The sequence below is a fragment of the Numenius arquata genome, chromosome 1, assembly GCF_964106895.1.
Source record: "Numenius arquata chromosome 1, bNumArq3.hap1.1, whole genome shotgun sequence".
Classification (NCBI taxonomy): domain Eukaryota; kingdom Metazoa; phylum Chordata; class Aves; order Charadriiformes; family Scolopacidae; genus Numenius; species Numenius arquata.
In genome coordinates this window covers 65,877,630-65,890,932 of record NC_133576.1, presented here as the reverse complement: position 1 = coordinate 65,890,932, position 13,303 = coordinate 65,877,630, and positions in this window count along the sequence as shown.

The window sequence follows — 13,303 nt, the reverse complement described above, 5'->3', positions numbered from 1 at the left end:
AAACCAGAAGAAACCAGGATGCTCTCAGGAGATGGCTGTAGTGGAGCACCATAAAAGCAATTATAAATTTACCAGTCTGACTACAGGGTAGGAACAGTTATGAATTTATTAGTCTGACCCAGAGAGAGATTAAGTGATCGAGGAAAAGATGGGATTAGATTTATTGATTGAAAATATAAAAGAGTGGGTTCAAAGAAAACAGTTAAGTCAATACAGCGTTTTTTCTCCTAACACAGTTCAGATGACTGCCCTGCACCTGAAGGACTGAGGTTTACTTGTTTACGTAGCTCCAAACACTTGCATTGATGAGACAAGACACCACTTTAAACCCACTCTCGTTACTATCGATCCTTAGGGCCATATGCAGATGTCCTTCAGCATATGGGGTATGATCTCTTTTTCCCAGTTACAGCATTTAAAATGTGTTTGTGTGCTGACAGCTTCTTCCAGAACTGGGTGTACTTCCAGAGCATTTGAAAATGTCCATCAAATTTAGAGGGGGAAGAAGCATGAGACTTGCACAATTTTACAAGTTTTTCCACATTTTCCTTTTTTTTTTTTTTCCCCCAAAACTCATCATACCTCTCTTTTCTTCATAGACTAATATTTCTATTCTCTATTAAAAAATTCCTTCCCCAACTATCCCTTCTTTATAAAGTAAAATTTTCTAAAATAATCTTCCACTTCTGCTCTGATATTCTCAAAGATGCCTAAGGGGAGCTGAACTAATTTCTGAAGGGGAGCTGGTAAAATCTCAGGCATAATCCACAAGATGGTAGTGAATAAGAAATGGGGATAATTCATTAAAAATGAGTCTGGTAATGAATCTTTGAGAGCTGGAATTTTTTTCTTAATGATGTGGAAGGAAAAGATCTTTTCAGAAGAAAGGTAGTAAAGAGGACATAAATTTAAATTTTTTAGTAGCCTAAAATACTAAAAAGGATGGCAGCATTGGTTGAACTGTTTTCTTGGCCATGCTATATACTGCACCAGGGAAAAATAAATGCAAGCAGATATGCCCCTAGCTTTACTTCTTGTCATTAGAGGTTAATCTCAAGTCTTCCCTTGTCTCATGTTTGCTCAATGTATCTATTTGCTGTTAAGCTAGTCATTCAGCAGGTGTGCTCGTTGATCTTCTATAGCAAATTCATGATGTGTCTTCCTTTTGCTTCTCTACAGTTTCTCAGCAAATACCTCTGAAAAACTACATGCTGGGCTGTCGTTTAGGACGTCCTTGGGGTAAACACAGATTTACAGGCTTGGAAAGCTGTGGCTGCAGACAGTACATGCACTCCAGGGCACACAGGCATGACCACTCTACCTCTTCTTCTGCCAACACAAGCATACTCCCAGTGCAGCTGGGTCCCGCAGCTTTAGGATAATATTTTTTCAGCCTCCTACAGGACACCTACTCCAAACTGACGGGGGCCAGGACCCAGCAGAGGTTTATCCTGAGGGTCACCATGCCCCCATGGAAAGGAAAGGTAAGTGCAGGGGAATCAGCTCTAAAAGCAGATGATGAAAGTGTGGAGAGTAGGTGGAGATTGGTTCCTTGAAGGATGATGTGACAGGGAGTGACAGGAGATGGGTGTCTCATATGTCCTCAGTCTTTCTCAGACACTCATTAATTGGGTTTGAGTCAGGAATGGTGGTTCAGACTTTATTTAACTTAACCATTGCCCTCCCCTATCACTAATCATGCAGTGACACTTCATCTGTCGTGTCTTAACAAGCTGGAATGTTGGAAGCTGTGACACATTTCTCAAGAACGGTGAAAAATGATTTGTAAGAGCATAATTTCAGATTCATAATAGCAGTGTTTTCATTGATTAACATATACACTGACTGATGTCAGATATTTTCTAGGCTGTCATATGTATCATCATTGTCTCTTTATCTGTCTCCATATAGTATTTGTTCTCTCAGACACACCAATAGTTTACAGAATGATTGAATGTGCCTTTAAATAAACATGAACAATATGGAAATGATTATAATAATTGTTTTATCACTTTGGTTGCTATTTTTCAGCTCCCTCACAGTTATTAGGAACAGATTTACCCTTCAGATGAGACACCTTCTATGAGATCTGTCAAAGCCAATGCCTGCAAGTACCTCGGTAAAATCAGCCATTTACCCCAGTGAAATTTTTCTGTCTTTCCCTATGTAAAATACATATAGTAACCTCTAAGAAGACAATGGCAGTGCAAATGTATCAAAATCTTTCCAACACTTGTCAGTTGTCAGATCCCTTGCTCAGGCCACACTTTTATGCTGAATCCTTGCCCCGCTGGGTAGAGCTGAGAAGGAAAATCTCAAAGGAGCCAGTCAGGGGTTTCCGAGCCATAAGCCCACCCCAGGCAGAGAGCAGGAGAGCCCGTACCGGCAGGGCAGTCCTGCATGAAACACTGCTGCTGAGGGCTGGAGGAGCACACGACAGCATGCGGGAGCACCAGCCCCCTGCCTCTCTTTTCTTCTTTGAGGGAAATTGCGATAATGGAAGGCAAGAAGAAATTCTCTCTCTCTCTCCTAGCAGGGAAACTTGCTTATTTCAGAGGAACCCTCACTAGCACACTTGAAACAAATCTCTTCTTTCTTTGCCCTGATTTAAAGAAGATGAAGTCAGAAGTAGATTGGCCTTCTGGCAGCTACAAAATTTCTTTTTTTCCCTTTCCTTCCTCTCTATTTTCATTGTTAAATGACGATGAATCAACACAATCAAGCTGAAAATTCCTTCCTTTTGTTTTGCTTTCTATTTTTCACTCCAGTGGAAGTGACTGCTCCTTGGTGCAAGGCTAACAATTACAATAATTTATCCCTGAAGGGATTTCAGATCATATTCTTTAGAGCTGAAGCTTCTCTTTATGGCTTTAAAGTTGGGTTTTTTTAGTTGTTGATTTTCTTTTTAATTAAAGGTTTCAACCCTTCAATTTTCATCTTGCATTTGAGGCATTGTAGCGTGCTTCAGAAGCTTGCAAACTGAACTTCAAACAGAGGGCCTGTTCCTGCTCTCTTTGAAGTCATGACAAACCTCCTGTTGATTGCAGAGAGGGAAACTGGACCAAAAGCACAAAGCACTTTTATTTCTTTCAGATTTCTTCAGTTACCCTGCTATTGTACCATGTATCAGAAGTGCTGCAGACTTTTGTGGGCAAACCAGATATATCGTGAAAACAACTTCCCTAGCAGCACCTTATTAAGCTGCTACTTAAGCCCAGTTAAGGGTCATTCAGCAACAACTTTGTCTGGTCTCTGCTCAACAGCCTAAACAGTCCAGCTGACAGATCTTCCTATGGCCTATCGCAGAGCAAAAAGAGAGAGCCCAGAAGTGCTGCAACCGGCTCCTGATATGAGTGGTCCCAGAGCAGGCTGCCAGGCAGAGCTGCCAAGGTGGCTCTAGTGCTAGAAAGTGCAAGTGTCCAGGGAGCACCACTCTTCTCGGTAACATCATGGTTTCAGTGATTCTCAAATCATGCTTTCTCAGAATTGCTGTTTTTGTAAGAAACAGTAGGAAAAGATAAGGACTTGGGCTTCATTGAGCTCAAAACCCTTTATATTCTATTTTAAATAGCATTCCCTGCAGATTGGCAACTTTGCTCTCCTGCCAGCTCTAATTGGAAAGACATCTGAAATTTGTCAAGTGGGATGCAATACTTGTCCTAAACTTCGAAAAATTAGCTGTTGTACTCTGACAAGCTATCTTTGATAAGAGTCACCAGAATAAATGAAATGACACTGTCTTGGAAATTAAAGATGTGTCAACTTCTTTAGCCAGGTCATCAGCAGAAATGAGTCTCCTTATGACGAAGGAGGAAGGCACACTCGGGGGTTGTCATTGCCTGCATGTTGTGTGCTACACACTGACATGATTGCTGCTAAGTTCCTCAAAATGCATCCCACTAAAGTTGTACCAGCCTTGCTGAAGTTCAGTGCTTTCAAGATGATTTTCATCCATCTATCTATCTATCTATCTATCTATCTATCTATCTATCACTCCTTTTCTCTATATGTTCCTGTCCTGATCTTTCTGATTCACTCCTTATCTCTCTTTTCTTCAGATGAAAGTGCAAAGAAATTGTCCTGCTGGGAGAGCATAAAGAGAATATGTGTTCAGGAATGTGTCACTGGGGTAGTGACTGCCATTAGTATTTGGCTTAGGAGACAGTTACAGATTTCCAAGAGCTAGTCTGCCAGTACTCCGTGTGGGAGAGGGAAAGGAGCAGCTGCTTATCAGGACTTTGTGATATTTGTCAGGAATAAAACAACATGTTGGAAATCTAATTCCTGTAAAGAAGGATGGCCATAATTCATCAAAGCTGCCAGGGCTGGGGTCCCTCTCATGCAACAAAACTGAGCCATGCACACCCAGCTTCCTGAATTGCACACAGAGAGAAGAAGGAGCATCCTATTGTGTGATCCATTTGACCTATTTTAACTGACTTAGATAGTTGTCTTTAATTGTCTTTAGGATAAGAATGGTTGTAACCTGGAAGTTCATACTTTCCTCTGTTGGTTATAAATGTGCAGAAAACACTCTGCATCCAAAGAAGGAGGATCAGGAATTACCAGCTGACAGTGCCCCCAGAGCCATGCTCAGGAAGTGAAAATCACAGGCCTGGAAATTGCTTAAGAGGTTAGAGTCAGCAGAGGGACCTGTGTTCAACTGCAGCGTGGTTCAAAGTAAATCTCTAATATGAATATTTGCTGGAAAACAATTGCATGGGATGAGACATTCGAGCCTGTCAGTTCATAGCGAATTTTATAGGTGCTGAGTTCTAGGGTGGTCACTACTGGCTTTGGGCTGCTAATGGTAACCTTTGGTGTGTGAAGCAAACAGGGAAACAGCATCTGACAAATGTCAATGTCACACTCAACATGATTTTGTGCAACAGTTAAAGGCAAGATATTTTTCTTCAAACGCTTTGTGTTTAATTGTACCTTCTCTGACTCCCAATGGCATATGCATTTCTCCCAGTCACCTCCGTTGTTCACATCTGACTTTTACATATTAAAAAGAAAATTCTTTCTTTAAAACTGCAAATTCTGTGGATTAAAAAAAAAAAAAAAGTGTTATAAATTCTGCTATGACTTCAGAAGCGTTTCAAGGTATGTATACCCCAGAAGAATTTTTGCCAGCATAGGACTTACTGGGCACATATATCTCTGTAAAGAGTCCAGACAGCATTTTTCATTCAATTCTATTTAGGAAGGAAGTGTGGTCCAGTTATTAAGGAGAGAGATTATGAGGCAAGTGCCTGGTTTGTACTCAACTTTGCATGCAACACTGAGCAAATCCTACAGCTTCTCTGTGGCTTAGTTTCCCCATCTGTAAAATGAGAGTGATAACGCTCATTTATTTCACAGGGGTGAGTCTTAATTATTGTTTTTAGAATGTCTGCTGAGCTGGATGTGAATTCTTTCTTCTGCTGAAGTCAGCGCAGATTTTGCTTTGTGTTCATTGCAAAAGGATTGAGATTTTGTTCTCGAAATGGTAACAGAATAAAGCTTCTGTCCTGTATTTGGAAACTGCTCTTTCCCCTGCTCATAGACACCTGAACAGCTCTGTGATAGTACAAATCCCACTGATATTATGAATTTATACCACAAAAATATTTAAAATTGTGAACAACGTATGAATTTTCTGGTTTCTGTTTTCCTTGTTTTTTTTCCAGCAGGGCTGGCTAAAGACGGCTTATCCACCCTGAATTTTTTTTAAGTCCTCAAGAGAACTGACTTTTTGGAATCACAGCAGATTTGTCATCAGCAAGGTATTAAACTTCCTTCCCCACTGCTGAAGAGCCTAAGTCCTTAACAGCTGCATCCTTCCAGCTTTGCCCATCATTCAAGATATATTATTTCACAAAGAGTAATGGGAAACTTGAAATGAGGGAATTCAATTATCATACCACTTCCTCCCTTGAATCCTTTACAAAAATTTAAGGAGGCAAAGCTGTCAGTCACCACTTATGCATCTAAGATGGCTGGGCACAGAGTCTTTGCAGCTGTCATGGAGAGAAAAACATAGTCATATTAAAAATCAGAAAAAGACAAGCTTTGAGAAAATATCCAATGACAGAGATTTTAAGAAGATTTAAAAAATATGTAGGGTATTAACTCATAAAAATTGAGAAATATCTAGATTGAAGGATTTGATATTCAAAACAGGAAGAATTTGAAAATTAGTATCTTGCCAGGAACATAGGAACAAACTTAAGCAATAAAGAAAGGCTATTAAAATAATGCATGACAATTTCTTTTGGTGCTGAAGGAACAGTGAGAAGAAAAAACCTGATTTTTTTTTTTTTCAAAAAAGAGAAGACCATTGGGATTTTTAACACTTTTATCTCTCTTTAATTCATCAAAGCTTAAATAACAAGTAAGCCCATTACTCACCAGCAAACTCCTGCCTTCCTCCTCTTAGCGAATACTGCACGTTACAGAAGGTAGTCTTCTGCTTCCCAAAGTGCCTGGGCAGCATCTTCCCTGGCAGTAAGCAGCATACACCAACATCCAGGGAACCAAATCCTCATGGAGCAGCCAAATACACTTCCTGCATACAGGTTAGAAGTGAGAAGGCAAAAGTTCTGAATTTGTATTTAAAAAAGAGTGTTTTTACTTCCAGAGCAATTTCTGAAATCCCACCAGTCTGTGTAATGAAGAATCACCATTGGCCAAGAAAAAAAAAAAAAAAGAAGAAAAAAAACCTTCCATAAAGCTTACAAAACAACTTCTGTCTTGTAATCATTATTATGAGGAAATAAGGCAAAGCAAGTCCTATATTTTCTTGATGACTTATTTTATAGCATTCCTGTTCTTTACGTTATAGTGTGGAAATGAAGGTGGCATACAGAAAGCCATTTCACATCTTGACCTAAAGGAAACTTTAATTTTTCTATTTGTAAGCCTGAAAAAAATGCAAATGAGCAGTATTGTACTTTTAAACACAGCTGTTTAATCAACGTGAATATATTTACAAAATGGTGACTATGATTAAGAAAAAAAAGTATTTTACCTGTTTTAACCCATCCACATCAGATTTATTCCTCAAAAAAGGCCTGCTCTAGACCATACATTGATGAATGATACAGAATGATACAGCTGCAAATCTAGTCAGTTCACTTGAAAAAAATTGTTTTGATGGTAACAGGCTATGTTAGTTCTAGTTCTACTCACAATTTTAATATCTTAACAAATATCAAAATATTTCCCTTTTCCATTTGGAAAATTAAAGAAGAATGCCCATTATATTCAGTTACTATCAAAGAGTTGAATAGATCTGAAGAGAAATTCAACAATTCAGGCAATGCATCTTGTTTTACATTTCGGTGACATTTTCCTACTTTTTACAAACCTGCATCAATTATTTCAAATATCCTACAAATAATAATTAACTTAGGCAACTTCTCCAACTAAAAGATCATGATAAATCAGAAGCAGTGACGATTTTGTTAGATAGAAATGGAACTAGGCATTTTATGGAAATGTTCAGAATGCAGAAGGCGAGACAAACATCAAAGATTCAGACATCCATTTCCCCTTGGAAACAGAAATAGAGCCAAGGTTAACGCAGTCCCAGAAACTGCATAGTTAGCAAGTGACGTAAATATATGGCAGGTACTTTTTTTTTCCCTTTTGAGAGAAAATAAACATAGTTGAAATGAATGCAATTTATAGCTTGCTGTTCATTCTGAATATTCATCTTATCCTACACTCCTGCCTTTAACATTAATTAAAAAATACTGTCTATTGAGATCTTTATTAGGCAGTGGAGGCTTACAAAACCAGAACTTCCTTGCAACAATGCAAATATCAAAATCTAGGAATTGTTTTTAGATTTCAGCAGCTCTACATATTTCTGCCAAACAGCTTTAATTCTGGACAGGCAAAACATTAGCTTAATCTCCTGGGTTACGGAGTGCCAGATGAGCTGTAGTAGACCTGGCTTCTTTTTTCCTTCCCTACAGGGTGCCCTCAGCCTGTCACCAAAACCCTGCAGTGAAAGGACAGCCCTACGAAGTAGTGTGTGGTCTCCACTACCTTAAAAAAATCTTACCTTTCTGTGTGTCAGGGGGAACTGAAGTCTCTGCAGAGGAGATGAAACTGTCCTTTGGTTTAGGAAGATCCTCTGTGCAATTAACTGACTGCTAAACAATGTACTGGAAAATACGTCTTCCTTTTGCAGCAGTGAAGGAAAGGCTCTACCCAGAGAATAGCAAGAAATAGTGATATATCCAACCAGACTAGAGTGTCATCCTTTCAATAGCCCTGATGCTTGGACTATCACAGTGCCCTCCAGAATGACATTTGCCATCTGCTGAGGTTGCTTGGGTTGCCACGGTAGGCAACAGAATCGCACATTGCTCACCAGGAGGTTTGAATTAAACACAGATTTCAGAGGAGAATCTGGGGAGAAAGATCCCTGCCACCCCAAAACCAATCGAAATACATTTTCACATGTGTTCTCACCATTCTATGGAGCTTTGCTTAAGAGTAATTTAGCAGAAAATTGCTTGCAAAATTGTATGGGGCCCCCTATTGACTATTTAAAACAGGTGATGCTAATCACACTGAGGCTGATGCTGTGACTTGGCAGGTGCTAAGTTGCTGCTTATGTTGTGGGAATGCTATAAGATCTCTTTTCTAAAAGTGGAGCTGGGTGACAGGTTTATATTTTTGCAGGCACAAGAGTGGTATTGCAGCATAGCTATACATGCCGCTAAATAGAAGTTAAACACATTTGAGAAGAGTTGGGCTTTTGGTTTGTTTTTGTTTTGTTTGGGATTTTTTTGGTGTTGTTTCTTTTTTTTTTAAGCAAAGAAGTGATTTAACATTGTTAAGAGTGTGTATTTTCTCTGGAGTGCATAGACTTCAGTTTTAATGCCTTAAACTAAGGATGGCCACATCTTTTGAATCCACAGGCATGGAAATAAGTGGGCAAGCACTAGGAGTTGGAAGCTGGAAGCTGCTGTCTCAGGTCAAAGTGAGCTACCATGTGTTGAAATGTGGCAATTTTGTTTTTTGTGGGACAGCTTGGCTGCATGGTTAGCTACAAGAACTCACTTGTCAGCAGCATCGGTGCTTCCCTGTAAAGGTGCAGGTGAAAATTTGGAAATGGGAAATCCCAGGATTTTGAGGGGGTGGTGAATAATCAGAAGTTGAGAGTAGAACAGTTGGTATCCTCATTTGGTAAGATGCAGGAAAGCGGAACAGAAGATGACTGTATGCTTGTCTGCAAGGTGAGCATTTGAGTACATGGCATAGGTTCGAAAGGTCTGGCTACCCTAGAAATATGTTGTAAAATCAGGCTGTCTCTTGCCCAGTGAATACCGAATCAGCCTCAATAAAAAATACTTAAAGAGAACTCTGGCATATCCAATAAAAGTAAGAGTGTTAATGGTATAAGAACACCAGTAGGATGAGAGATCAAGGCCCTTTGTCATCTAGATTTACATTCCCTAATAAAAATATTACACTGCTATGAGAAAGGAAAACTGTCTTGCCAGTATCAGGTATGATTTATACACAGCAGCAGTTACAAGAACGCTTGGCATAAGCCTGTGGCATAGTTCTTTTGTGGGATATGTAAGTAATGCTAGACATCATGGGAGGATCCAGGGGTATGATGAATAATGTTATAGTTATAATGTTATATGTTATATGCATACTAAAAAGAAGATAGTGACCAGAAGGGTCAGTAAACAGAGAGCAGAGAACAGGAAAGTCCTAAACAATTTGTCTTTGCTAAGAAGGTGATCAGTCCTTTTTCCTTGTGGGTCAGAATTGTTTTTCTGAAGTTTCTGTCTGTAGACAGGAGATGTTTTAGGCAGAGTAGGTGGTCACCATAGAAGCAGATGGCTAAGAGCATCGGAAGGACCTGATGATGGAAAGCCTGTGCTCTGGTACCTGTGCACCTGATGCTGTTCTGCACTTGCCACCATCCTTCTGTCTATGGGGCTGCGTTTTGCGGGTTGAGTGACCCTTATTCTCTTGTCCCACAGTTGGACTCCAACTCATTGTGCTGCTCCAGTTTGTGGAGGCAGGAAGCCTGCCTTTCCATGGACACCCTCACACTTGCATGACCCACGTCCCTGGCCGCAAACTCTCCCTCTTTTTCAAAGGCTCATGAATCATAGAATCATTTTGGTTGGAAGAGACCTTTAAGATCATCAAGTCAAACCATTAAACTAGTACTGCCAAGTTACCACTAAACCATGTCCCTCAGCACCACAGCTACAGGTCTTTTAAATACCTTTAGGAATGGTGACTCAACCAATTCCATGGGCAGCCTGTTCCAGTGCTTGACAACCCTTTCAGCAAAGAAATTTTTCCTAATATCCAATCTAAACATCTATGACATGGGAATCGGGGTGTATTTCTCCAAGGGAATGATTTCAGGGAAAAAGGACTTCTTCTGACAAATGACCTCAACTTAAATTCTTGGAGAATGGGAGTACAGGAAGAGGAAGATCTTGTAGAGAGGGATATAGCAATGGATGAAGACAGGAGGGACAGCAGAGAGAGAGAGAGCTGGTATAGTTGGGGAGATGTATACCTGTGACCAGGGAAGTGAATATGGTATATCATGGAGGATGGAGACTTATTTAAGCCAAAGGAAAAAGTTGTCATAAGTATAATACAGCACAGTTAAGTAATGGGAGAAAAAACCCAACCTGGATGTGAGAAGATAGTTTCCACGTACCAGAGGGTCAAGTTCATGGAGCAGCCTTCAGATGGTAACCGAGCAGTGTTAGAATGGAGCTGATGTATTTATCAAAGAAATTATATAAGATGGATGTTACAGCTAACAGGAAACTGGACATACTGGTCAAAAGTTCCTCTGAAGGATCTATTTGTCAGTGTTATCCCAAGTGCACATCTTTTCCAAATTAAACACTTGAAAGGGGCCTCAGTCTTGAATCCACAGTATAGCACAACATGGGAAAAGTTTTCACCCCTGTTCCCATTAAGCATACACAAAAGCCCTTCTTCACCACTGTGGAGGTGACTATCTGAGGCTTTGCTGTACTACACCTTGCTTGTCCTCTGGCCCTTCCCAGCATGGGTGCCCTCAGGGCCCTCTGGGGCAGGACGTTGGCTGCAAACTGGCAACATGGGTGCATGGCGCTGGTCTCAGAGTCCCCAGCCCGCACTCCCCCAGCAGAGCGGGAACGGACTCAGAGACCCCTGCTCCTCCAAGCTAACAGTGATTTGGAAGATGGTTCCCACCTACCACAGCAAGTCAGCCTGTGCTGGAACAGAAACAATGAGCTGAGAAATAAAGGATGATTAATACCTTGTAGTTAAACAAAGAGGTCCAATGGCCAAAGTGGAGGTTAGAAGGCCAAAGTGTACAAAGCCAGAAGGGTCATCCACGTGAGCTGCAGCTAATGTATTATCTACAGTGCCTTATAACATTGTTTTAAAGAAGAGATTGATCAAATGCCAATGTATCTTGACAGCAGGAATGGTTAGGGGAAGATGAAATATACCTGGTAGCAAGGAGTTGAACTAGATGAGGAGGTTGGACTAGATGATCTCCGGAGGTCCCTTCCAACCCCATGTGATTCTGTGATTCTGTGAAATGCTGTGATCCACCTGGACTTCGTTAGAAATGAGAGGTGGTTTTGGACTGTGCTTGCTTCTAACTGCAATTGTATTGTGCAAGTGTTGAGTTTCATTTCTGCTGCTGGCCTCTGATGATGAATTAATTTGAATAAACACATTTTCCATTTCAAAGGAAAACCAAGCTTCTTCTCATCCTTTCTACAGCATACAGCATTTTTCTATGAACTCCTCCATCTCATAATAGTCTGTTTTAGCATTATTTAGGCAATTCAAAAATAAAACAATTTAGGGATGTAGTTGCATATTTCACATTATTTTTGATCTTATTTTACATATCTTCATGATGAAAAGACACGGAACGGAATGCTGCATATTTTCACAAAAATGTATCTTTTATGCATCATACTTCTTTTTGCATTTGCTGAACAAGAGCTTTTTACTTTTCTTTCATGGAATATCTAATGTCCTATGAAGGTTCAGTTAGCAGCAACTGTCTATGGAGTTATTAAGAGCATATGACTGGCAAGAATAGCCTATTGTGAGTAATGTCTAAATATTTTTCTCCTTTTATAGGCTGCTTACAGATTTCATGCTGGAGTCTTTTATACATACATATATGTATATGTATTGTATATATTACTTTTTGAAATGTATCAACTCTAAAATAAGTTCTAGAACTTTTTTAAGTTATTAGGTGCAATAAAATAGAAATTTTTTGTGATGCAATTCAACCTTTTCCAGAAAATGTAAACCAAAACGCTCTATAAATATTTAGTAAGCTCTCCAGAGCATTTGAATTTAGGTTTAGTATTATTTCCATTGTAGAGTTGAGAACAAAATAAATGGTATCTGCATTGCCACAGTATATATCAACATTTAGCATTGCTGCCTGCCCTCCAATGCCAGCCAAGCTCCTCAGCATCCTCCATAGTTTTATGATTGAAGGAACTTACTCCAAAAGCCCCAAATAACACAGATATCACCACTGATATTTTGAAGTGTTATCATAAATTTTCCCTGCTCCCAGAATGAGATATATTTTTTCCTGACTTTGTCAAGCTATGAAGTCCTAGTAGATTTCTGTTGGTTAAGGGGAACACTACCTCTTCCTCGAGAGGTACGCTATTGCTTGATGAAGGAGAAGCACCACTAAGCAACTTCCTCCTCCATGCTATAACTTCATGAAGCTCTGCTTTCCCATCCACGGAAAATGTCTCAGAGCTACCTGAACTCTCTTGCCACACTAACAAAAATCTTTTTAATATAGAAATGTGGTTTTGAGGTTGTACATGGAATGTAGTTACTACCTGGGAGGTAAAGAAAGCAGCAGGGAGACCAACTGGATGGTTTTCTGTCCTGCCAGCTGAAAATCATGGAATCACAGAATCACAGAATTGTCAGAGTCGGAAGGGACCTCTAGAGATCATCTAGTCCAACTCCCCTGCCAAAGCAGGATTGCCCAGAGCACATTACTCAGGACTGCATCCAGGCGGGTCTTGAAAATCTCCAGAGAAGGGGACTCCACAACCTCCCTGGGCAGCCTGTTCCAGTGCTCTGTCACCCTCATTGTAAAGAAGTTCTTCTTCATATTTGAGTGGAACTTCCTATGTTCCAGCTTGTGCCCGTTGCCCCTTGTCCTGTCACTGGGAACCACTGAAAAGAGTCCGGCTCCATTGCAATAACATGGCTTTGAATCTCTGGGAAAACTGGCTGCCTCTGGGTCCAGGGTACAACAGTA